The sequence below is a fragment of the Canis lupus genome, chromosome 16 (genome assembly GCF_011100685.1).
Source record: "Canis lupus familiaris isolate Mischka breed German Shepherd chromosome 16, alternate assembly UU_Cfam_GSD_1.0, whole genome shotgun sequence".
NCBI classification, from domain to species: domain Eukaryota; kingdom Metazoa; phylum Chordata; class Mammalia; order Carnivora; family Canidae; genus Canis; species Canis lupus.
The window spans coordinates 37,185,798-37,212,802 of NC_049237.1; the positions used below are offsets into that span (position 1 = coordinate 37,185,798).

The 27,005-nt window shown below is 39.2% G+C and overlaps 2 long non-coding RNA genes across 2 annotated transcripts in view; one reads left to right on the plus strand and one right to left on the minus strand.

Annotated features, from left to right (window-relative positions):
- The window catches only part of LOC111090319, a 92,580-nt gene that overhangs the window by 47,057 nt on the left and 18,518 nt on the right, over positions 1–27,005 (minus strand). The window lies entirely within an intron of this gene.
- Positions 65–25,078, plus strand: LOC111090318. Its single transcript, XR_005371569.1, has 5 exons — positions 65–143; positions 17,814–17,904; positions 22,868–22,929; positions 23,215–23,482; positions 24,643–25,078. It is a non-coding gene; the product is annotated as an uncharacterized LOC111090318 (long non-coding RNA).

Here is a 27,005-nt window from a genome sequence, read left to right on the forward strand (position 1 = left end):
ATGAAGAGAAGTCTTGCCTGGTGGCTGTTCTAGAACTTTGGCTCTTGAGGGTCTGCAGCCTTCTGTGTGACTTCACAAAAGCTTCTCTGAAAAGGGAGTAGGCCAGGAAATCATAGGGGCTCGGGGAACAGCTCTGTTCTCAGGTATGCCTTATGCTCCAAGAACTGAAAAAATAAGGTGGCTTCCTGTTTCTGACCAGTAGGCAAGAAAAAGTTGTTTTCTACCTTTCTTCCTTTCTAGCTAGCCTGACAGTAGGATCCATCTGTGACCTGTGAGTCAGAGAATCAGGCTCATTATATCTGCTCTATAAAAAGTCTTTTGAATCTTGGTTATTTTAGTCGTCCTTTTGTACAATTGAAAAGAAAATGTCTAAAGGGAACTAAACCCATGCTAATTCTAAATGCTAAGTGGATATACTTGATGTACAAAAAAGAAGCATATTTCTGGGCTCTGGGGTATAATGAGCAGGCCAACATCAAGGTGGATGATCAATGATTTAAAAAAAAAAACTAAATATGTAATTTAATTAGCATTATTAGCAAACTTGCCGTATTCTAGGCAGCACTGATTGTTAGACCACCAATAAGAATAAATAAATGACAGCCTAACATTCAACCAACCAAACAAGAAAGGATCAAAACATAATTTTAATTGATTTTTTTAGAGCTAACACACTGCAGCTTATGAAATGAAGCTATTTAAAAAATAAGATCCCCCCCCCAAAAAAAATAAGATCCCCATCTATAAAAACATATTCCTAATACTATTGTTAGGGTTGCAATGGCTATCGATGCAACTAATTTTAGAGAAAGTAGAGTCAGAGCTTTTAAAGGTAAATCAAAATATTTTTCTTACTCTCCTTAAAATTACCATCTGCAGCCTCTTTGCGTTGTGAAGGCTGAGTTCTTCCTTTAGATCATAATATCCTGGGTGGCCCTTATTCTGACACCCGATATATAGATCAGATCATGTACACGTCATTCACTTATTCCTTACATTCAAGGAGGGCCTGCTATCCAGGAGGCATGTGGTGACCCATGCCTGGATTCTGGATCTAGATCTTCCACGAAATCATGATTCTAAACTAGTTAATGTCACCTTTCTGAGCTCAAATTCCCTCATTCGTAAAATTGCCTATAAAATTACAGAATGATATTAGAGCATCTCTAGGTAACATTTACACTCTAAGACTACTTAAATTCATATCAAACAGGGACAATGCCCGAATTCTTATTATAGTTTGACACAGAGAGACTTCATTAATTCTCTCTGGCCACAAGACAACTACCAAATACAGTTAGTTGTGCACATGAGATTCTAATACCAATACTCAATGATAAAAAATATTTTAAGATACAGGGGCACCTGAGTGGCTCAGTCAGCTAAGCATCCACTTTTGATTTTGGCTCAGGCCATGATCTCAGGGTTGTGAGCCCACATCATGGGGCTCCAAGCTCAGTGCAAAGTCGGCTTGAGATTCTTTCTCTCCTTCTGCCCCTTGCCTTACTCATGTCCACTCTCTCTAAAATTAATAAGTGAAATCCTATAAACAGTATTTTAAGATACAGAAACACAACTTAATTATGTACCAAAAATGATTAATAACAACACTGGCTATAAAGCATGTGACATTTTTCATTAACATTAACAAATATAATATGGTAGTTGCACAGGAAAAACTAAACTCTTCCTCCAGTATGTTACTTTCTTATTCTCACACTGCTACCCCACTTACGACACTTCTGGCACCAGATGTGTGCAAGAGTTCCCCCCACTGAAGATTGTCTGCGCCTGGTAGGGATTCTACAGTTTAACTCCAATTTCTACCTGGAGATAGCTTCAGAGCCCACCGGTTACGGGCTGCGCCCCACAACACTGCCCCTTTAGATCCCAATAGCAGGTCTAGGTTGTCACCTGTGCTTCTGGCTAATCAGCTATAAACTGCAAGTTCCCATGATCCCCTCCTCAGGTTCAATTAGTTTGCTACTGTGACTCACCAAAGGCAGAGATATGGTTAACTCACTTCTTATAAAAAGATAGGATAAGAAATACAGATAAGCATCCAGATGGAAGAGACTGTGTAAAGCAGGTTCAGGGGTGGTGGTGGGGGGAATGGTGCATACCTTCCATGACCTCTCCAGGTGCACCACTCTCCCAGCACCCCATGTGTTTACTGCCACTCTCCAGATGGGAGAGTGGGAATTTTATGAAAGGCATCATCACATAGGCATGATTGATCAATGGCTCCATCTCCATTCCTATCCTCTTTCCAGAGAATGGGGGTGGGATGAAAATTTCAAGCTTCTAATCATGGTTTGGTCTTTCTGGTGACCACCCACCACCCAGGAGCCCACCAAGAATCATCTCATTAGAACAAAAGACACTGCTAGCACACAGGAAACTCCAAGGGACTTAAGAGCTCTGTGTCAGGATCCAGGGTCAGAGACCAAATATTAGAACAAAAGATTCTCTTAGTGCTCTTATCACTTACGAAATTACAAGGGATTTAGGAGCTCTGTGCCAAGAACACTAGGCATACAAATATTCTATTATCTCATAGTAGAATGACAAATATCAGCAAGTTTGTCTCCACTGAAATAATAATGGCCCACATGATAGCTGTCAACTCCTTCCAAATTAATTTTTCATGACCCCTAGGTTAATGATTAATTTTACTGCTCATGTATGCTCAATATTCTGTTCATTATAAAGTAAAAATCTATCAAATTGGCTTAAGATATTACAAAAATAAACTAATATCTGTGAGCTGCTTACTTATTGATCAATATCACATTCATCAATAGCATGGGTTTGAGAAATGACTTCTGACAGTATGAAAGTCACTATCATTTTACCTTAATCTTCTTCTCTCTCTCTCTCTTTTTAAAAAAGATTTTATTTATTTATTCATGAGAGACCACAGAGTGAGAGGCAGAGACATAGGCAGAGGGAGAAGCAGGCTCTCTCTGGGGAGCCTAAGGCTAGACTCCATCCAGAACACCAGGATCACAACCTGAGTTGAAGGCAGATGCTCAACCACTAAGCCACCTAGGCATCCCATACCTTAATTTTCTCTAAGGTAATAATAAATGTTACTTTAATAAATAATATAGTAGAATAACATTTTGCCTTGCAGTAGCTAGTTTCCTATTCAGAGATATTTAGCAAAGGTATGACAATACTCTAGCTAGGAATAATCCCTAGGGCAATCTTCCCATTGACAGGTTCATATTCCTTTCAGAAATGAGGGGTATTTCACCTTCCAAACAGGAATCTCAACTTGTTTTTTCAAAAAGGACAATATTTGAGGTTTAAGCATACCAGACATATACTTTTCTTTGAATACATGATAATTTGTGCTCCAGGGATATGAGGGTATCATAGATTCTGTTTATGACTCTGACTTGTAACTCTTATTTTCATTAATCACATTCTTCCAATTATTTATCTAAAAGCAAAGGAAAAATCTACACCATTCGTGGTGGACTAATCTATGCCACCCATGTTTATAATAAATGACACAAAAATATTTATCTGAGGTTTATTTTATACCAGATACCTCCTAATTCATTGCTAGTTGGACTCTTGCTAGCTGAATATCTGTAGTGTCATGCAAAAAATGGCCTACCAAATCAAAACAGAAATTCTGCTAATGGGACACCTGGGTAGTTCAGTGGTTGAGCGTCTGCCTTCAGCTCAGGGCGTGATCCCAGGATTCTGGGATCGAGTCCCATGTAAGGCTCCCAGTGGGGAGCCTATTTCTCCCTCTGCCTATGTCTCTGCTTCTCTCTGTGTGTCTCTCATGAATAAATAGATAAAATCTAAAAAAAAAAAAGAAGAAATTCTGCTAAAACAAATCCAAGTGTGCACGCAAGTGAAAAACACTGAAATTATGTGCAAGATATGTATGTGCATACACACACAAGTATGCACAAGCATGTATTTGAATGTATATACATACATCTATATCTTAGCTTTTTCTGCTAAGAAAGCCTGGTGTGAATGATACCACAGTCGCAGGAAGTACACTTAGCACCCAGATCATTGGTTTCTTAAGAGCAGTGTCTACCCTTTTTTTCTTAAATAGCAGAGTAAAATCCTGAAAGTTATGATCCTCCCTGCTTAGCTCTGCAGGGAGGTTACGAATATATTAAAAGCTAGAGGCTAAGAAATGCAACTAGGACACAGAGCTAGTCAATAGGGGAGCTGAGATTTTAGTGAGGCTCTGACTTCTAACCATGAAGCCTTGATTACCTTTGACACACTCAGCCTCTCTCTTGCTTCACATCAGCATGGATGAGTTCCTGTTGTGAGGCTGTATTCATTATTCACTTCACGATCAGTGATTCCTCCCATACCTGTGAACAGTCCCATTCTGATGCTTTAAAAGAATGGGAAAGAGCCAGTATAGAAAAAAAAAAGTTTTTAGAAGTTATTTCTATGAGATCTGGCATTTCATTCAACTTCTAAGAGCTGGAGGCTTTTGAATAAAATGTGAATCACAAAAAAAGATATCATGCACTTAAGGTAAAAGCTGGCTTTTTTCAGAAATTCAGTAAAATGAGTATGATTTGAAATCTCCTTCACCTCTTTTTGAAGCAAACCCTAATTTTCACCTAAATCTGAACTGTAATTCCCCTCCTAAATCCCCTTGTGGACTGCAGGTGAGCAGGAAATAGGCTTCTCTCCAGCAATGGGGGTGTAGGGGTTTATGTTTTTGTAGTGATTATGCTTCTCCAATTAATACAGAAATTGGTACATTGAAATGGAGCACCAGTCTAACCCAAACCTGGAGTCTAACTTAGGATTCAGGCAGTGGGAGGAAAAGACACTGAGGATAGGCTGGGAGACTGAGGATCCAAGGCGAGCAGGACAATGCTTTTAACTTGGAAGGTTGTCTACTAGCTGCCAACTGAAGGGAAGAGGCCGGGAAACAATGCTAGCAGTGAGTATTGGCTGTTACAGGCTGAGATCCTTGCAGCAGAGAGGAGCTTAAGCAAGAATTGGCTGGTAGGCAAGCAGGAATGATAGGGGCTCGTCCAGAAACTTCAGGCCTCAGGGTTAAAAAAGCTGTGTCTAAACTTCAAACAGTAAAAAATAAAACAGAAAAGATTCTGAGTGACAAAGTCTGAGTAATGCCCAAACCCAGCTGGACTTTATACTAGTAAAAATAAACTCTTCTGTTAGACTACTAAGATGCACGGGTCTTTCTTCTTTCAGTAGTTAATGCCACTTTACCCATATACTTTCGCTGTCCTATTTAATCATGGGAACACCCATTCTTCCAACCAGGATTTGCACACACACACACACACACACACACACATGCATACACACACTCACATATAGTACATAGGCTCCATAAGAACCGTATCTTAGTTGAATAAAATCATTTGAATTTTAACAGTATTATTGACACTGTCCCTTTGTATTAGGGACATTCAGTATTTAGTACTGAGATTATTATGACCTTTGATTTTAATATCCAAAATCTTCTATTTTCACAGTTGCTAAACTACTCCTTACTTTCTCATTGATGAATTTAAAAGTTTACCTGCTTGGCAATATCATACAGTATGTTCTTTAGAGAGACATGAGATATTTAGATTAAAAAAGAAGAATCTTCCTATCATCTTTTAAAGCCTTTAAAACCAGATTAGGTAGGCCAAAGGCAAATATATTATAAACGAAATTGTATAAGGCACAGAAATGGAAAATATCATTTTTCACTATAATTGTGGTGATCATAGGGCTCTGGCATTGTTGGTGAGTTAATATTTTAAGGTAATATATTCCTATCACAGTCATTTTGCTCTTTAAATGAAAAATAAAAATGGATTTCCCTCCTTGTAACTATTATGGCTTACAAATAGTGTGAAATTCAGACATGACACATATATACTGTTTCCTGCACATATACCACACATACACAAACCACACATCATACATATAGCACACACACACCACACATATGCAACATATTCACCAGCCACACATGGCAAATAAATCACACCCTCACCTACAACACACATACACCACACAGGGCATGTATATACCACACACACACCAAACATACAACACACGTATACCACACTCAAATCACTCTTATATAAATTTTTTTTTTAATTTTTATTTATTTATGATAGTCACAGAGAGAGAGAGAGAGGCAGAGACACAGGCAGAGAGAGAAGCAGGCTCCATGCACTGGGAGCCTGATGTGGGATTCGATCCCGGGTCTCCAGGATCGCGCCCTGGGCCAAAGGCAGGCGCTAAACCGCTGCGCCACCCAGGGATCCCTCAAATCACTCTTACATAAAACACACACACTCACCACACACAACACATATATTACATACTCATACCACAGAGATACTAGACACCAGACATACAGTAAATACAAATACATACAAATAACACTCAGATACCTTACACATACTACACATACACAGATACATATACTACATACTCCACATATACCACACATATATATCACACCCGCACCAGATATATTGTCAACACACACACCACACACATATACCATGCACACAGATCCATACCTTATACTCATGCACAATACATAACAAATTATTCACACATGTATAACACATAAAGCAACGTGACCACACACACAACAGATATATCAGACACAGCACATATAAAGCACACACAAACCACACACCACACATATTCTAGACACACACATTACACACGACACATGTATACTTCACACACACACACACCACACTTAAGATACAAACACACCACACATACATCTCACATATATCAACACACCACACGTGTACCATAAACAAACCACACAAATACCATACACACTCTGACACACTAAAAAAAAAATAATGTGAAGAAGAAATTTGGCCAAGAAATGATTAATGCGATCAATATAAATAGTCAAACTGACAAAAACAAACAAACAAACAAACCTTTAGGCCTTGATTATCCCAAATAATTTCTTAGGTAAAGACCCCTTCTTCATCTTACTAGATACATCATAACTAATGGAGGGGCATGAATACAAAAAAATATTAAAAAATATATTTTTAATAATTTCTGAAATAAAGCTGGCCTTCATTAGGAAAGCTGCATTACAGAATAGTTAGAAGATTTATCATGACTGCATAGATTTATCATGACTACTATAATGTATCACTAGGCTTTTCTAGTTCCATTAACATAATGCCCTTTTTAGGAATGTAGTCTAAGGATGGTATTCCCAGTGAGCCATTATAGAAAGACTGGTGTTATGAGTTCTGAAATAACTAAATTCCAATTCTATAAAACATCTCTGAGTCAGCTTGTTATCCATTAACTAGGATAGATCAAGATAATTACAGTTGTCTATACCCCCTTAAACCAGTATTCCCAAAATTGTTCATTTACTGGCACACATAAAACAATGATAAAATTACATGGGCCAGGGGAGATAGAGAAGGAGTCTGCTTACAGCCTGAGATGAATGACCCCGTGGACTCTGCCACCTGTCTCCCCCAGTACAGGCTAACGGTGTCGATAATTTGGCATATCTGTGACTGTGCTATGCTCCATCAGGTGAGAAACTCTGTCATGTACCTAAGATGCAGGATGAAATTAAAATATTAAAACTGTACAAATGCCTTTGAAAAGATATACAATATCATTAGTCATTAAGGATATACAAATCAAAACCACAATAGGGTACCACTTCACACCCACTAGGATGTTTGGAAGGTAGTAAAATTTAAAAACAAAACCAAAGATAAGTGTTAGCAAACATGTGGAGAAACTGGAACTTTTGTATGTTGCTGATGAAAATGTAAAATGATGCAGCCACTGTGGATAACACTTTGACAATTTCTCAAGGGGTTACACATAGAATCACTATATGGGGAGTTGAAAACAAGTACTCAAACAAGAACATGTACTCATGTGTTCATAACAACAGCACTATTTAGAATAACCAGTGGAAATAACGCAAATGTCCACCAACAAAGATAAAAAAATTGCAGTATATACATTGCATGGGATATTATTTGGCTATTGAAAGGAATGAAATACTGCTGTATGCTACAACGTGAATGAACCTCCAAACATTATGCAAAGTGAAAGAAGCCAAACACAAAATGTCATATATGGCATGATTCCATTTATAAGAAATATCCATAATAAATCAATCCATAGCCACAGATACAGATTAGTGGTGCCAGAGGTTAGATGGAAAGATCACTTAATGGTTTAGGGTTTTACTTTGGAATGATTGAAATGTTTTGAAACTAGACAGAAAATGGTGCTTGCCCGACGCTGTGAGTGTACTAAACACCAATGAATTTTGGCGTTTAAATGATTGATTTTATCTTATGTGAATTTCATCTTAATAAATTATTTTTTTTAATTACATGAGTGAAGGAGAAGTGGAGATTTAAAAAATCTCCCCAAATTTGATAGATACAGATGCTAAGGCCAACAATTCAATTGTAAAGTTTACTTAAAATCTCTTTTTTTTAATTTTTCTTTATTTATGATAGTCTCAGAGAGAGAGAGAGAGAGAGAGAGGCAGAGACACAGGCAGAAGGAGAAGCAGGCTCCATGTACCAGGAGCCCAATGTGGGATTCAATCCCGGGTCTCCAGGATCGCGCCCTGGGCCAAAGGCAGGCGCCAAACCGCTGCGCTACCCAGGGATCCCAGTTTACTTAAAATCTATCTGTATGTTCCAGAATTTCTTATCCCAACAACAGGAAAAACTGTTCCTAAGAAAAGCACTCCATTTCACTCGAGTACTCTTAACACAGCTATTTTAGAAAGTAAAAGAGGTCAATTTATTGGGGTTAAAGGACAAAGGATGAAAAAAAAGAACATTGGAGGATAGGAAAATCACACATTCTCTACTTACGTTCCTACTCCTTTCCCAAAGCAGGATATGTTCATGGTCTCTGCATTTGCTTTTTTCATGGAGCTAGATAATGCTAGAAATGAATGCGACATTAGCGATCTCTCTTGGACTATAGCTCGACTCTATCCAGGCTCTGCTTTAAATTTTAAATTTTAAACAAATAGCAGTTGTATCATTGAAGCTCATCAGAAGGGATCCCTGGGTGGTGCAGCGGTTTAGCGCCTGCCTTTGGCCCAGGGCGCGATTCTGGAGACCCGGGATCGAATCCCACGTCGGGCTCCTGGTGCATGGAGCCTGCTTCTCCCTCTGCCTGTGTCTCTGCCTCTCTCTCTCTCTCTCTCTCTCTGTGACTATCGTAAATAAATAAAAATAAAAAAAAATATTGAAGCTCATCAGAAGCAAATAAAATATGCACCATTGTGACAGTTAATTTTGTGTCAATGTGGCAAAACATGGTACCCGTTTTTTTTTTTTGTTTTTTGTTTTGTTTTGTTTTTTATCAAAAGCTAGTCCAGATGTTACCGTACTGGTATTTTTAGATGTGATTAATATTTACAATCAATTAACTCTAAGTAAAACAGATTGCCCTCTGTAATGTGGGCGGGTGGCATCTAAACTATTGAAGGTTTTAAGAGCCAAGACTGAAGTTCCCTGGAGAAGAAGGAATTCTGCTTCCAGACCGCAACATCCAAATTCTGCCTGAGTTTCCAGCCTTCATACTCAAGACTGCAAATTTACTCTTACATGAGTTTCTATCCTGCTGGCTTGCCACACAAACGTGAGACCTGTCAGCTCCCCAATCACATGAGCTAACTCCTTAAAATGAATATCTGGATAGATAGATGCTAGATCCTATTGATTCTGTTTCTCTGGAAAACTCTAATACGACCACTTCAGCATCATCCCCTTATATTGATCAGGGGGTGCTGCTCCTGGCTATTAAGCTAAGGCCATTGCTACCTCAACAATACCCGCCCCCCGAGGCCATTTTATCAAAAGACAGGTTTCAGTTGTCACAGGTTTATTTACTTTAGACTCACCCAGAGAAACCAGGGCTTGATTATGCTATTCTTTGATTCATGCTGCTTAGCAAGACAAGATTTAACAATACCCAAACCACAGAAGAAGGGTGTCATCACATCTCAGGGACAGCACAAAATTATTTCAAACCAAAGTATGTTCAAAACCTAAGTGTATTCAATGTATTATTAATTCCTCAAAGAAAAAATTACAACATTCAGAAGGAAGCAGCTGACAGCTATTTTCTTTTCATTATCCCCTAAGATAATAACAAATAGAATTTTAACAATATCCTGAATCGAGTGAATTTAGAAGTGGCCAGAGTTCTATTTCATCTTATTCCAGGGGAAAGAAGAGGTATAATGCAGACGTGTAAGAAAAAGAGCAAGGATCTGCATTTACGTGTGCTGTGCAGTAACTCAACCAGCTTCCTCAGGGGGAACAAACCTTCAGAAGAGACCAAGAGAAAAATATGGTTTTTAGTATTCTTATATAATTCAATAATGAAGCTTTTTGTCTAAGATGCTCAGTGTTATCAGTAGTCAAAAAAATATAAACTAGAAAAACAATGAAACCTAAAAACCATATGATCATCTCAATAGACACAGAAAAAGCATTTCACAAAGTACAATATCCATTCATGATAAAGTCCTCAACAAACTAGCTTTAGAGGGAATATACCTCGACATAATAAAGGCCATATATGAAAAACCCAGAGCAAACATCATACTCATTGGAGAAAAACTGAGAGCTTTTCCCCGTAAGGTCAGGAACAGGACAAGGATGTCCACTCTCACCACTTTTATTCCATATAGTACTGGAAGTCCTAGCCACAGCAATTAGACAACAAAAAGAAATAAAAAGTATCCAAATTGGAAAAGAAGTAAAATTTTTGTTATTTGCAGATGACATGATGATATCTGTAGAAAACCCTAGGCTCCACCAAAAAACTACTAGAACTGATAAATGAATTCAGTAAAGTCACAGAATACAAAACCAATGTGCAGTAATTTGTTGAATTTCTCTACACTAATAATGAAACTGCAGAAAGAGTAATTAAGAAAACAATCCCAGGGCAGCCCGGGTGGCTCAGCAGTTTAGCGCCGCCTTCAGCCCAGGGCCTGATCCTGGAGACCCAGGATCGATTCCCATGTCAGGCTCCCTGCAGGGAGCCTGCTTCTCCCTCTGCCTGTGTCTCTGCCTCTCTCTCTCTCTCCTCTCTGTGTATTCTCATGAATAAATAAATAAAATCTTAAAAAAAAAGAAAACAATCCCATTTACAATTGCACCCAAAAGAATAAGATACCTGGGAGCAAACCTAACCAAAGAGGTGAAAGAGCTGTACTTTGAAAATTACAAAACACTGATGAAAAAAGTTGAAACGACACAAAGAAATGGAAAGATATTCCACATTCATGGATTGGAAGAACAAATGCTGTTAAAATGTTTATACTACTCAAAGGAAGCTACACATTTATTACAATCCCTATAAAAATACCATCAGCATTTTTCATAGAACTAGAACAAACTATCCTAAAATTTGTATGGAACTGTGAAAGACCATGAATAGCCAAAACAATTTTGAAAAAGAAAAGCAAAGCTGGAGGCATCACATTTCTAGACCTCAAGTTCTATTACAAAGCTATAGTCATCAAAACAGTATGCTACTGGCACAGAAATAGAGAAATAGATCAAAAGAACAGAATAGAAAACCCAGAAATAAACCCATATTTATATGATTAACTAATCTTTGACAAAGCAGGGAAGAATATCCAATGGGAAAAAAACTGTCTCTTCAACAAATGGTGCTGGGAAAACTGGGACAGCAACATGTAAGAATGAAACTGGACCACTTTCTTACACTTACATATATAAAATAAACTCAAAATGGATTAAAGACCTAAATGGGAGACCTGAATCCATAAGAATCCTAGAAGAGAGCACAGGCAGTAATGTCTGTGATATTGGTCATAACAACATCTTCCTAGATACATCTCCTGAGGCAAAGGAAACAAAAGCAAAAATAAACTACTGGGACCGCATCAAAATAGAAAGCTTCAGCACAGCAAAGGAAACAATCGATAGAACTAAAAAGCAACCCAAAGAACAGGAGAAAATATTTGCTAATGACATACATGATAATTAGTATCTTAAATATATGAAGAACTCATACCATTCAACACCAAAAAAACCAAATAGTCCAATTTAAAAATGGGCTGAAGAACAGACATTTCTCTAAAGAAGACATACAAATGGTCAGCAGTCATATGAAAAGATGCTCAACATCCATTCGTCATCAGGGAAATACAAATCAAAACCACAATGAGATACCATCTCACACCTGTCAGAATGGCTAAAATAAAAAACACCTTGTTTCTTGTGAAACAACAGGTGTTGGTGAAAATGTGGAGAAAGGGGAACCCTCTTACACTGCTGGTAGAAATGCAAACTGGTACAGCTACTCTGGAAAACATTATGGAGATACCTCAAAAAGAAAAAAAATAGAATTGCCCTATGATCCTAGCAATTGCACTACTGGCTATCTACTCCACAAATACAAAAACACTAATTCAAAGGGATACATGCACCCAATGTTTATAGCAGCATTATTTATAATAGCTAAATTATGGAAGCAGCCCAAGTGTCCATCTCCACTGATGAATGAATGGATAAATAAGAGGTGATATGTGTGTATGTATGTATGTATGTATGTATATATAATTCAACCATAAAAAAGAATGAAATCTTGCCATTTGCAACAACATGGATAGAGCTAGAGAATACAATGCTAAGTGAAATATGTCGGTCAGAAAGACAAATACCATATGATTTCCCTCATTTGTGGAATTTAAGAAACAAAACAAAAGAGCAAAGGAGGGGGAATTAAAGAGAGGCAAACCAAGAAACAGATTCTTAGCTCTAAAGAACAAACTGATGGTTACCTGAGGGGAGGTAGGTGGAGAGAGGGGTGAAACAGTGATGGGGATTAAGGAGTGCACTTGTGATGAGCAACAGGTGTGGTACAAAAATGTTGCATTACTGTATTGTACACCTGAAACTAATATTACACTGTATGTTACTGTATTAGAATTAAAATAAAAGATAAGATAAGATAATGAAAACAAGCCATTATCATCTATCAGATTTATAAAAATTAAAACATTGGGCAGCCTGGGTGGCTTAGTCGTTTAGTGCCACCTTCAGTCCAGGGGGTGATCCTGGAGACCCGGGATCGAGTCCCACTTTGGGCTCCCTGCATGGAGCCTGCTTCTCCCTCTGCCTGTGTCTCTGCCTCCCTCTCTCCCTCTCTGTGTCTCTCATGAGTAAATAAACAATAAAAAAATAAAAAGAAATTTAAAAATTAAAACATTTATAACATCCAGGGCTGATCAGGATGTGCTAAAGCTAGCGCCTTCACACCCTGGTGATAACAGTTTCTATTGCTAAAACATTTTGAAAAAGAAATCTGTCATTATCTATTTATTTCTATTAACATTTACAGTGCATTTATTGACCTAACAATCCCACTGGGAAATGAGCATTAGAACATGAAGATCTACAGACAGTGGTTATTTTTTTAAAGCATATGCATAATTATTTTTAAAAATACTGAAAATAATCTACATGTCTGTAAGGAAATAACAGTTGAACAAACTTGAATATCCATTCTATAAAATATTAAACATCTGTCAAAAGTAATGAGTTATATCTGCAATTATTAACGTAGAATAAATACAGTCAAGTGAGAGCATAAGTAGCAGAGAGATGTATAGGGTGTAATTACATGTTGATTAAAAATATAGCCTACATTTTAGTCAACATGTTTGTTTGCATAGAGAAAAATGTGAAAGAATATAACCAAAATGCTAACTTAACTTCAGATAAGGTGGAGTTGTGTAAAGGGGCTTGGGGGAGGGTATGGGGAGATTGTTAATGTTTCATTTTTATGCTTCTGTGTTGCTTGGCTTTCTATTATTTATATTTAATTTTGTTTCTGTGTATTACATTTTGACATCTTAAAAACCTTTCTGGCTGAGGAGGTTGCCCCTCCCTGGTTAGCCAAGTTTTAGGGATAGTAAAAGGCTCAGCAGGAAATGAGTATTTGGTGTACAAACGAATCAATCCAGAGCCATACACTCCTCTATCTTGTCCAGGTACACCAGGAGGCCATGTTCCTCTGACTTAATCACCTCAGGCCAGGCATCTGAGGACCATCTCTATAATTTAGAGCCCTCAGAAAATACTCAAACTAGTCAGTCCTGACCTGTTTCCCCTGCCCTGCCCTGACCTATCTTTCCTGAGGAATGCCCAATATAGGCTCTGCTTTTGGTTTTCCCTTTGCTCCTCCCTTGTTTCCTAACTCCCAGGAGGCTGTTCCATGTGGCTCTGCTAGAGGTGCTGTGCTTCCTGTTTCTAGGACTTATGGGAAGAAGAAACTTTGTTTCCCTGAGCCTGTCCTGTGTCCCCTCTTGTAACTACACCTGTCTGACCATCACACACCAAAAGACATAGGACAGACCTGTTATATAACCACATATGCTTTCTGTCATCTAAAAGCATCTAATATTTATATAAAATAAGCTTTAAAATAAAACTCTAATAGACACATTTCATATACAATTAAAAAGGAAGGTGGGGATTTAGTTCTACCTGAAGAGTTAATCTTAGAGTCTTGTGTTTTTCTGACAAACGACTAAACACAATGGACACCACCATGAGGCCTGATGGACTCACATCTATCCAGTCTCCTCTCTGTTTTAGAGATGGCACAGCTCCATCCTGCCTGCCTCCTTGTCCCCCACCCCCACCCCCACCCCAATCCCACCCATATGCATTCCGCTGGGAATGGTGAAAAAGCACCAGCTAGGGATGTTCTAATGTTATTGGCACAGTTCACCTCTTCGGGTCTCACTTCTCAACTAAAATGGCGGCTACATGAGAAGACTTCTGTCTTGATGCCCTCACTATCCAACCGTACCCCTTCCATTGAGCCCTTGATACAGGATTATTTCAATAGGAGTATAAGCTTCTGGTGGAGATATTTAATTTTAGCCTCTCATTCTTTAATTTCAGTATGATTCAGCCTATTTGTTTCAAGCTTTTGGCTTCATTTTAGGAAGCAGATGTTTAACCTCCTGTTCCTTGAGCTAGTAATCTCTATAATTAAGAGTTCTGAAAGAATACTGGAAGGGGTACAACCTAGTTCTTGGATAAAATTATATCTGTGCGTGGGAACTGTATTTCCTTCCGAGTCCTTTAATTATAATCTTGGGCGTCTATAGCATTTGTTTAGCATTTAAATTTTAACAACAAAGCTTCACTTGAAAAAAAAATGCAGTTTCTTGAATGACTTCTTCCAAATTCATCTTTTATTTTCAGTTACATATTTGCAGCCAGTGAGTTTTTATGGGTTTGCAAATTTTAAATGTTTAACAGACTAAGTTAGGTAAAGGCTTAGCTCTGCCACATGAACAACTAAACTCAAACTCGAGTGACTTTAATAGCAGTTGCATACAAAGTGAGGTAAACCAGTTGGCTCTCCTCCACTTTGAAATGGCGCCCTCTGGTGTATGGGGCCTCCAAGGTCATCATGGTAGGGGAAGAGCAGACTAAAGGGGTGTGTGGGATCTTTCATGGGCCAGGACTTCGAATGGTTTGCTTCCCTTTTCCCCAGATTCTAATGGGCAGACCCATGCCCAACCCAACTGCAAGAGAAGGTGTAGACATGTAGAAGGCTATTTGGTAATCCAAAAGATTATCCAAAAGAAGCAGCAATGGATGGAGGGCAAAGAGAGGGAGGATGCTTATGGAGCACTGTCAGTTTCCACATTAGATAGAAGTATTTAAAATCAGTCCACAAAGTAGAAAAACAGAGCAGAAAGAGAACAATTTTAAGGGTGCCTTTTCAGTTTGTTTGACATGTTCACTGGACTCCAGTAAGGATATTGGGGGTACTGATTCTTACTTAGAATATGTGGAAAGGCTCAGGGCACCTGGCTGGCTCAGTTGGTTAAGTATCTGCCTTCAGCTCAGGTCCTGATCCCAGGATCTTGGGATCGAGCCCCAAATTGAGCCTCGAGAGTCAAGCTCCCTGCTCAGTGGGGGGTCTGCTTCTCCCTCTCCCTCTGCTCCCCCCACTCATTTTCTCCCTCTTACCCTCTCTCTCTTTCTCTCAAATAAATAAAATCATTTTAAAAAGCACTCTACAAAAAAAGAATATATGAAAGGATCATAGTTGGTGACTATGTGTAATGCAGTCAGTAAGCACGAGTTCAGTCTAAAATGAAGTAAAAGTTAGAGGTGGCACTTGTGAAGTGTGAAACCAAAGAAAAACAAGCTACGGTGTTGGTATATGAAAGAAAAGAACAATATTCCAGTAGGAGATTTGCAGAAGTAGCTTGATTTTCAGTTTCAGAAATTTTGCTCCACACATTGCTCCTTCCCTCATTTTTATTCCTTGTGATTGCCTCAATATTCCTCTTTCCATTTCACTACTTCCCCTGCTTCCCTTGATTGGTTACACAATAAAAAAAAAATTGAAACTTGAGTCTAAGAGAAAAAAATGTAGACATTTAGAGACAGGCTAATGTTGCCCCAATTTTTATAAAGAGGTGAGCTCAGAAAATGAAGCCTGAGGTTCACTTCTGTCATAAAATACGATGAATAAAAATAGTCTCTTTCTTCAAGTAGCTCACAATCCCATAGGAGGAGGCAAACTGTGATTATCACATAATATGACATGGGACTGAAGGGCTCTATAAACAAAGTACAATGAGAGTTTAAAGAGCCCAGCACGCATGTCTGCACAAGGTATGGGGACTCATCACAGGAAAGATACCTGAGTGTATCTCAAAAAATGAGATACATGCAAAGTCAAAGAAACCTGAACTAATAATATGACTCGGTCTACAAGAATGAGCCAAGTTGGATGTGGGAGAATGACGGGACGATACTGGAAATCTACACTGGGGTCACAGGGTGCCAGTTCCCCAAAGTCAAATTAAGATATTTAAACATTATGAGGTAAATGATAACAAGTGATTACAGGTTTTAAAGTGAGGAAATAGAATGACTAAATGAGAAGCATCTCAGACTGGTGTCTGTGGTTTAGGAAATACATCATAATGTATTTTCTTCTTGGAGATTCAAAGAACCCTAATGAGCATTATATGCACTGGAGAATTCTTGAGGAAATTTGTTAACTTTGTTTAGCTCAGGATTTCCAAAAGAAAACTGAATATATGTACGAGTTTTCTATCATCGTGTAACAAATGACCACAAGTTTAGCAACTTAAAGCAAAACCCATTTTACTAGCTCACAGTTCGGCAGGTCAAAAGTCTAACGTGGCAAGATCGGGTTCTCTGCTCAGGTTATCACAAGGTTGAAGTCAAAGTATTGCCCGAGCTAAGTTCTCAGATGGAGACTCCAGGGTTGGAGGGAAATCCACCACCAAGTTCATTCTCATTGTTGGAAGAATTCAGGGTTTTTTTTTTTTGCTTTTGAAAAACTGATGTCTCCATTTCCTTGCTGGTTGTTGAGCAGGAGTTGCTCTGAACTCCTAGGGATCCCTTTCAGTTCCTTCCACGTAGCAACCCCCAGACAGTTTCCAGAACAGACACTTGCTTTCTTTTAGGCCAGCCAAAGCACATCTCTCTCTTCTCTTCTCTGGCCAGGGGTTAATGAGCTTAGGTCAGACCCACCAGGACAATCTGCCTATTCTCAGGTCAACTGGTGTGGGACCTTAATTACATCTGCAAAATCTCTTCACAGCAGTAAGGAGATTAGTATTTGATTGAATAACCAGGGGCCAGGAATCTTGAGGATCTGGTTTAGAATTCTGCTTACCAGAACAAGCAGCTTTTTTCATCAAAAATCTTTTAGCATGCTGCAAAATAATGTTTCCACAGCCACCGAATCTGGCAAAAACTGGATTGGTGTTGTAGAAAGAACACTCTGGAGATTGGAGATTGTGCAGGAAAACCACACTACACATCACAGGTAAGGACACATGGAAATAGGTTAAGAGCCTATTGTGTTATCAAAACAAGATAAAATGAGCTTGATAAACAAAATAGGTAAAGTAGGAAATTGAAACCTTTCAGGTTTTCAGCCCAAAATATTAAGCAAATTGTGCTGTAACATCAAACATAGTAGAAATGCAGAATAAAAAGTGGTTTTCAGTATGTTGTTTGAGTTCTGTGGTATACATGGGAAGAAAAAGTTTGAAACCTTGCGGAAATGAAGGAATCGATGATGTACATTAGGGAGTCATTACAATGGACGAGAGTTCCTAAATTGGGTGAACAGAAGGAGAATGGAACAGGACTGCGGATGGAGTGAGCCAACAAGTTCATTAAAACACAAGCCATGCCAAGTTAAACCCACAAAATCATTTCCTTTTTAGGAGATGGCTATAGTCAATTTTATCTTAATATCAACCAAATGTGTATTAGACAGTCCATGATATCCTTGCAGGTAGATGAAAGTAACGTAGAGACTCTAAGAGCTGTATAAATATCTGTACTCAAACAATGATGATTGATGATTCATTGTCAGAGCAATCAGTGAAAAAGAGCACTGATCTTGGCATCAAGGAAGGATCTGGGCTTTTCCACTAATAGTAAGTTCATGTAATAGATTAAACCACTCACACACACACACACACACACACACACACATATCTTGAATAAATGAAAAATGAATTGCAAGCCCTTGAAACCACTTCTCAGGTCGCTGTTTCTCATCAATAGGAGTGCTGCATTCGATATTCTGAAATATCATTTTATCTCTAAAATTGTAAGGATTATAAACTACAGGAAGTAAAGTGCCCTCTTTCAAAGCACCATGCAGTTCTCGTCTTTGTTCTGCCCTGTTTAACATTTAATCTGAGATTTGGATAAGTTCGTTTTTAGCAATTATTTGGTTGAAACAAATCTGAGAGACACACTAAGTTACAGATGGCAAAAATCAATATTCAATTGTTGGCAGGAATCTGGAAGCAGAAACACAAATAATTAGTCAATACTCTTCCTACATAAAGATTGTTGTTGGAATCTAGAATATACTTCTCAATAATAAATATAATTTCAAAGATTGTAATAGCCCCGAAGTCCTTTTTCATTCCAACTCAGTTTATGGGGCTCCTGAGGAGGCTCTGGGTAGAAATGTCACCTCCCACTTCCCTAAGTGCAGTCAGGGTTCTCACCTGCCACTGTCTCCAACCCATTGTTTCCACACTCCAAAATCACTATCACATTTCTTTCCAGGTCTTGCCCCTCAAGCAAACTTTTCTTCCAGTCTGTCTCAACTAGACGTTCCTCTAAAATATTATAGTTAAAAATCATAAGTGATCATGTAAATACAATGTTTTTACACCTTTTTCTTGTTAGCAGTGGGTTCTAAAGTTCACAACGAAGGTAAAATATCCCATAGTTGAAATTGCCACCGAGAATTCTGTAGGAAGATCTCACACTGAAGATCAGCCTATGGTTACTTTGTAAGCCCAGAGCAGCTATCCCTCCATCATTGGAACAGATTGTGGTTTCTTTAGTTAAGCATTGGATGAAGTGGTTGGCTCACTTGTTTGGGGGCCAAATTGTCCAAAAAAATACACATCATAAACCATTCAATGCACACTGAGCACAGCCAGGAGGTCATTCTGGATGCCACTTGGTTTTCAATTCCTGAAATGATTTAAATCCATATCTATCTTCTCGAATGCACTCCTAGAGGCAGATGAGGGAAAGATGGCAGGCTGAAGTATGTGTGTGTACACGTGTCGTGTATTGTTTTAAGGCATCCAGCAAACAAGCTGGTATGCTCTCAACAGAACAGAAATTATGAAAAACCCCTAAAAGGAGAGGGGATGTTTGGCTGAAAGATCATGGCCTGAAATCTAAGGAAGAGAGCATGGCGATAGAAGTTGGATTGAAATGTACCTTGAGTGGTTGACTGAAGAGCTGGAGGGAGCCGTGGGGCAAATATCAGGTAATGGTTGGGGAAGAGCAGAAAGAGCATCCAGGCCAGTCAGCCACTTCCTATCTCCCACTGGTGCCAAGTGACATGCTGCACAACCACTTGTCCTCAAGTCCAGAAGTCCTACCACTGGCATTCACGACCCGGTAGCACATCCCAACCACATCCTGACAATCCTTACAGACAGGCTATGATTTTTTAAAAAATACAAAACTCCACATAAAAAATCAATAACCATCAAACATTTAGGGGAAATTTATATAATAAAATACATACCAAATTTGAGAATTCCTTGCCTCCAAATTTGGCAGTTTTTAAAAAATGGCTTCTATTGTACATGGTTGACAGTGCAAAGAAATAAATCCTTATAGTATTGGTAGCAGTAACATTTTACAGACATTTTTTTGTGGGCCACTTAGCAGGATTTAAAAAAATGTTAAAAGATGAATATACTTTCAACCCAGTAATTCCACTCCTTGATATGTATCAAAGAGAAATTCTCACACAGGTGCACAAAGAGAAAGTCTTACAACGGTGCACAAAGAACAGTGTGCAAGAAGTCTCACAGTAGCATTATTTGTAATAGTCAAAAAAAAAAAAAAAAAAGGAAAGGGGAAAAAACCCTCTAAATGTCCAATAAGGCAATGGTTAGACAGTTAGGTAAGTTAGAGTACTTTGTTACTATGTGTATGAGTTTGCTCTGGCTGCTGTAACTACATTCCCCAAATTGTGTACTGCATGACTTAAACAACAGATAATTTTCTCACAGGTCTAGAAGCTAGAAGTCTGAGCTCAAGATGTCAGCTGGGGTAACTTCTCAAGCCTCTTTCCTTGGCTTGCAGCCGGCTGTCTCCTCCATGTGTCTTTCCCCTGTGTTGATGTGCTAATACAGATGCCCACCCTAATGACCTTATTTTAACTCCATTATCTCTTAAAGGCCCCATCTCCAAATACAGTGGCATTCTGAGGTACTGGGGATTAGGACTTCCACATATCAATTCTGGGGGAACAAAATTAAGCTCAGGGCACTATTGATGCTAGGTAATAGTTAAAAAGCAAAAGATGATGTGTGCATAGTTCCCTAAGATATAAAGTTAAGCCTCTGTGCAAACTGATCCCATTTACCTAAAAATACAGCATTCGTTTAAGAGGCGATAGATTTACCTCAGGAATGGAAGCTGGGCTAAGAGAGATGATCAACTTTGTTTTATACGCATTATTTGAATTTTCATGAGGAGAACGTATTTCTGAATTAGTTGTAAATCCCTGTCTAAAAAAATTTCTAAAGCCAAACCAAAACATTTTACATGCTCATTGTAAAATTTAATTTGGAAATACAGTCAGTCAAGAAGAAAAGTTCTCCCCTCTGCCTTCTCCAATGCACACTGCTTTCTACACTTAACGCAAACACAGACAGGGCAGGTCACCACAGAATTGACTGTCTAAACCGGGACACTTTCAAATGCAGAAGGAGCACAAGTAATAATTACATTTGGAGAAAAGGCCAACCAAGAGCATCCTGGCAAGCCGAGAAGAAAGGTTGCTCTGCATATGTATATGCATTCCTCCCCCCCCACCCCCATACACAAATAAGATCATATCGTCTACATTGTACTGGAACTACTTTGGTCATCAGCTCCACCTCTTGGAATCATTCATCAGAACAGACAGGTCTTCCTTACCTCACCCTTTCCAATGGCCACATAATATTTCATGGTGTAGATCTACTGCAATTTATTTAAGCTATTATTGACAGGAGTGACCTTCTAGAATTATTTAGAAGCTTTTATTTTTTTTAAAGGTTTTATTTATTTATTCATGAGAGACACAGAGAGAGAGACAGAGACATAGGCAGAGGGAGAAGCAGGCTCCCTATGGGGAGCCTGATGCAAGGCTCAATCCCAGGACCCCAGGCTCATGACCTGAGCCAAAGGCAGATGCTCAACCACTGAGCCACCCAGGTGCCCCTCTTTAGAAGCTGTTAAAATGGAAAGTTAGATTCTCTTACCTAGTCCCATTCCCCTGAAGTAACCATCTTTGCCAACTTCTATTTGACAGTACTTCTGGTGGCTAATTTCATAATTTCACAATTTACTGATGTCCTAGATGAAAAATTTGGTGTCTATATGAAAGATCAGAAATAGAATGCATTTATAATACTTTCTGCAACCCCTCCCCACCTACAATTTTTCAGTATATTGAGAAATTAAAATGATTAGGGTAAGTCCCACTGATGTATGAATGAGCATAGACTCCTATACCCAGTTGCATGTCTATGCAAAATGATTTCCAAAAAAATAAAAAATAAGTTGTGGACAGGAGGCTATCCACTGAGGGAGACTCTCCTGCCTGAGGTCCCTCCAACTCCCTCCTCAGGGGGGGCAGCCCTTCCCACTTCCTCCAATCTCATCTCCTCAAACACAGGGCCTCCTTTCTATGATGTTCCTTCTAGCTTGGGTGGGCTGCTCTTTTGCAGTGAATTTTTCATGTATCAGCTGGGACTCTCTTTACCTGCCTGCCCATTTACAAAGAGTATGGGGAAAGGAAAGGAAAGGCTCCCCCAAAAGTCCTCCGTTATCTCTGTAATAGTTATTGCTTATGCACACCTGTAGGCAGCAACTCTGCTTTCACTCTATTTTACCAAAGTCAGAGCCTGAAAACACTACCGATATTTCAGATGTGGGTGCTGCTGAGTACAAAACTTCCCTATCAGAGAAGGAAGATGACTCAAGCCCTAGGCTTGTCACTGTAATTAGATTTAGAAATGAATTATTGCATTAAAGGGATTACAAATCTTTTCAATTACCTTGATTTAATCTCTTCTATTAACTTAATAGAAATCTTGGGCAGAGGAATCAACCAGGAATATCATGTCATTTGCTAATGAAAAAACAGCATCAAAGTAACAAGAGAGATATGACCCTGCTGCATGTATACAGCTCCTGGCACAGCATAGTAATACAGTCTTATTTGTTCCTTCTTACAGATTTAGGAAGGAAGAAGAAGGAAGGAAGGAAAGAAGGAAGGAAATAAAATAGCTCAGATAAGGTGATTTCTTAGCCATCATAACTACTAATTTATGTAGCTAAAATTATGCCTCACATAATCCAGCCTTTTAAGGAAAGGGGTTGGTAGGGGAATATCCTAGAAGTTTTATGTCCCTTGGCTACCCCGATTCTATGGCTTACACACAGATATATCCTTGTGGGCCTATTATACATGGGGAGTTTGTTTGATGGCCCAAGGTGCATGTTGACTGGGCTGAGTTTCCTTTCCTAAGAAAACGTCAATAGATGATGTCCCTTGATCCAAAATGATGATCTCTTGATCCAGGACTCAAGTGAGGAACATGCTATATTTGAGAAGATAACATTTTGGAACCGGTATATGTAACCCTGAATGTAGGAACATATTCCAATATATTAAGGCAGTCTCTGAGGACACTGTGCTTCCTGTGACAAGACGGAAGATCAGAGGGGAGGAGTAGTTTGAGTATTCTTACATAAAATCTTTGGCTCGCTTCCTGAGATGTGAGATCTAAGTGCAAGACTCTTATTTCAAAGTTGTAAACAAGTTCAGTGGACTCCAAATTCTGGATCTTGTAAGTATTTGACTTCTTGTTTACACTTAAATATTTGTTGAGTTCTTTCCACCATGTATGCGTAAGGCACTAGGCTGTGCATTCCAGAGGTGAGAAAAATGAATTAGGCAGAGAGGCCTTTATCTCCAAAGGGAATGTGGGAGCCAGATCTGAAGCACAAAGAAGGAAATGGTATTTAGGATAATTGAGGGTGATGGAGATATTCAGAGTGGTGGCTGAATGTGACTTAGCAAGCCCTAAGTTCCAGATTGGAACCCTCATAGGTAGGCGCAGTTTTTAAACATTATCTCAGCATCTGATTGTTAATGAAGTACTTTCCCAGATCTGGGTGCTGAAGAGAAGATTGTGTAGTGAGGTTAATTTAAAAATCCATTTCAGTGTCTGGGTTACAAGTACCGAGTCCTGCCACGTACTGTCAATATCTTGAATCAATAGTTACCTCCTATCTCTGTTAGCAAGTAAGTGCTTCAAATGACATAAACAATGTCATCAGCTGGCTGATGAGGGTTTAAAAGAAACCTCTGACCCTATGGCCAAATCTCTCCAACAAACTGTTTCTAAGTCAAGGTCTTCACAGACAGATGAGATAAATGCATCTTAATATGTCCTTGCTGGAAATCATCTGACAAAAGCATCTCTGTGAAATTCCTGGAACCAAAAGACTAATAGACTTAAATATTTTACTGCTGTCAGGTTGAAAGTCTCCTGGAACATTGAATTTAAGCTAGAACATTAAGTTTAAGCTTTTCAATCTTGTAGCTACTGGGTAGGAACTGATAAGGATGGTGAGATGGAAACGAGAATATATCAAAAGAGCCTTTTAGATCGTCTTTACTGTACTTTGATCCATCAGCCTGTTCCCTGATACTTGGCTCCCAAGGCAACCAGTGTAAGTAATCAGAACCCACTTGTGAGTCCTTATCAACCGTGTTGAGAGGGCAAAGAACACCAGGATGAGTAAGACTGCTTATTTGGGAATGCTACCCAACTGTGAATTAGATATTTTCCAGGACTGTTCTTGGAACATAAAGAGCTAAAATCATAAATCACAAAAATTGAGATCTGAGAGTAGGGAAGAGTAAAAACTGATTTTTATACTGTATGCCAGGCACTAAGCTAGGAACAGGCTGTTTCATATCTTATTTATTCCTCCCATAAAGGTAGATGGTCCTACTAACTTCTTAGAGGATGCGAGCTAAATGTTTATGTCCTTTGAAACCCCTTGAGTGTTACTGAGTATAAATTCTGAGAGTCACCTGAGAGTCCAATGTTAGCTGATCTTGAGATGGGATGGAAGTACTTCAGTACGTAATGAAGATGCTAGAGCAAAAGTGCTCTGCTTAAAAACAAAACAAAACAAAAACAGAGAAAGATAGAAAGGATAAGAAGTGTGGAGGAGAAGGAAAAGAAAAGGCTGCATGGGTGCCCATCCATCGATGAAGAGGAGGAAACCAAGAGGCTGGCCGCTGAGGAGAGGTATCAGGATGGAAAAGAAATGTTTGTAGCATTTTAAAATGGTAACTTACTTGCCAAATGATCACATTGTAAACCACTTCCTCCATTTCTACCTCTCTTTAAAAAAACTTTTAATAAAATTGACATTGAGTTTGGTTTGTGGGGAAATGTTAAGTTTTGCTTCAAAGAGGATGCAGAATGGGAACAGAGGCTGCCAAAGCTAAGGAGTGGGGAGTAGCAACTTTTGAAATTCACAGAGTTGGGGAAATTGTGACTCCAAGAGTTTTGGTGACTTCCTCAAGATATCAGACATAGGATTTAATACCAGATCTGTATGATCCCAGAGTCCATTTCTCTTTTGTCAATACCAGTGGTTCACTGCTGCCATCACAGCACCCTCATGGCGGAACTTGCTCAAAATGCAAATTCTCAGTCCCTACCTCAGACTTATTGAATCAAAACTCTGGGGGTGGGACCCAGCAAACTGTACTCTAACAAGCCCTCCAAGGGTACTTGGGTGGCTCACTCAGTTAAGGGTCCTACTCTTGATTTCGGCTCAGCTCATGGTCTTGGGGTTGTGAGATCAAGCCCCACATTGGGCTCTGTGCTCAGCTTGGAGTCTGCTGCAGATTCTCTCTCTTCCTCTCCCTCTGCGCCCCCCCCCCCAACTTGCATGCACTCCATCTTTCTCTAAAATCAATCAATCAATCAATCAATAAAAAAATCAACCAAATACCAAGTCCTCCAGGTGATTCTGATTCATGGTCATTTGAGAACCACTGTTCTACAGTAAAAACTCTACACCACACCATCCTCCCTAGGAATTTAGTCACCATCAAGGTCAACCTCTTCATCCTACAAACAGAAAGCTGAGATTCAGAAAAGTAAATTGACTTGGCCAAGGTCAAATAGCTAGTTTTAAAATAATAGCTGAAACTAGAACTCAGATTTTTTAAAAGTTTTTTTTAAGCTTTATTTATTTATTTATTCATTCATTCATTCATTCGAGACAGAGACAGAGAGAGAGCGGGGCAGAGTCACAGGCAGAGGGAGAAGCAGGCTCCTCACAGAGAGCCCGATGCAGGACTTGATCCCAGATCCCAGGATCATGCCCTGAGCCAAAGGCAGCGCTCAACCACTGAGCCGCCCAGGCGCCCTTGTTTTTCAAGTTTCAATCTAGTTAACCTTCCACATTCTTGTCAAAGTCGCCAAAAAACTCAATACTTCCAAGCCTGAGAGGAACTTCTCAGTTCCATCTAACCAGATCTCTTGGCAGTGTTTTAAAGAATTGGCCGCCCTTCCCTTCTTGAATCATCTTGATCTCCTGGCTTTGACAACATACTCTCCTGGCTTTCGTCTGAGAAAGATAAAAGCAGCCCTGGGCATCTGGGAGTGAGGCTGATGATGCTGACAGTCAGATCTCGGTGCAGTTTAGGGGCTGGCCCTGCATTCACAGCTGCACCCTGGTGTTCTCCTCTCAAACACAAACAGTTTTTTAGAACATCAACCTCAGACAAGGTCACTCTGTGACCACTAGGCATCAAAACGAGAAAACAAAATGGCTTCATAATGCTGTCTTAATGGAGCCCAACATGTGAACATTGTCTAAACCTACAAAATAACAAACATCCCCCTACCTTGGTTACTCCAAGGGACTGCTGCTTCTGTATCAATTACAGCCTTGCCCTGGCTCTACCCTTCCCTTCTTCTCCATAGATTTGTGCAGAAATCCAGTCATAGAAATCTCCTGCCTTCCTGACAGCATCTCATCTAAACCAAAAAGTTCTGTTTCAATCCCCAAAGTCGCCTGATACAAGCCCAAATCTTTCTAATACTCCTATTGAGACATCCATGGTTCCCCATATGGGGTGTGTTTCCCTTGCTGGAATAAGTAATAAATTCAACTTTGTTCAGTTACGGGCATATTCCTGGTGTCTTTGGCTGGAGAGCATGGACACTGCCTACCTCACTGCTGCTTCTCTCTCTCTCTTGCTCAATCATCTTCCTCTTTCAAATGTCTAGAGCTCAGTTTTGCTACATAGTCCTCACCCTCCCCTCCTCTTCTCTT